Below are 379 nucleotides of genomic sequence, written 5' to 3' on the forward strand. Positions count from 1 at the left end.
CAGTTCTTGTCTACAACGATGACTTCTTGTATTTTTTAAATTCAGAAATATTCTGTGGTGGCTTCTTTCTTAAATATTTCATGCAGTTGGATGACTGTTACGTGCGGTGTTCATGGAGTGTGTCACTGGCTGCCTATTATATTAAAATCATTTTTTATTAATAGCACAATCATGGCAATTAGTGTCTGCCGGTGCATTGGGTGTAATATTCCCATTTTTCTTTACGTTCTCATTAGCTTGTGTTATATTTGATCATCTTTTATTCATTTTTTCCCTATAGCGTTATATATATATATATTTTTTTTTCTCAGTTTTGAAAAGAATTCAAGATGTTAATTGATTCAATAAGTGTAGGGACACTGTAAACAGAAGGTTAAAG

At 31.7% G+C, this 379-nt stretch overlaps 1 long non-coding RNA gene across 1 annotated transcript in view; it reads left to right on the top strand.

Moving 5' to 3' along the window:
- LOC119592307 overlaps nt 1–379 on the top strand; it is a 32,519-nt gene that overhangs the window by 11,423 nt on the left and 20,717 nt on the right. The window lies entirely within an intron of this gene.

This window comes from Penaeus monodon, chromosome 30 (assembly GCF_015228065.2).
Source record: "Penaeus monodon isolate SGIC_2016 chromosome 30, NSTDA_Pmon_1, whole genome shotgun sequence".
Classification (NCBI taxonomy): domain Eukaryota; kingdom Metazoa; phylum Arthropoda; class Malacostraca; order Decapoda; family Penaeidae; genus Penaeus; species Penaeus monodon.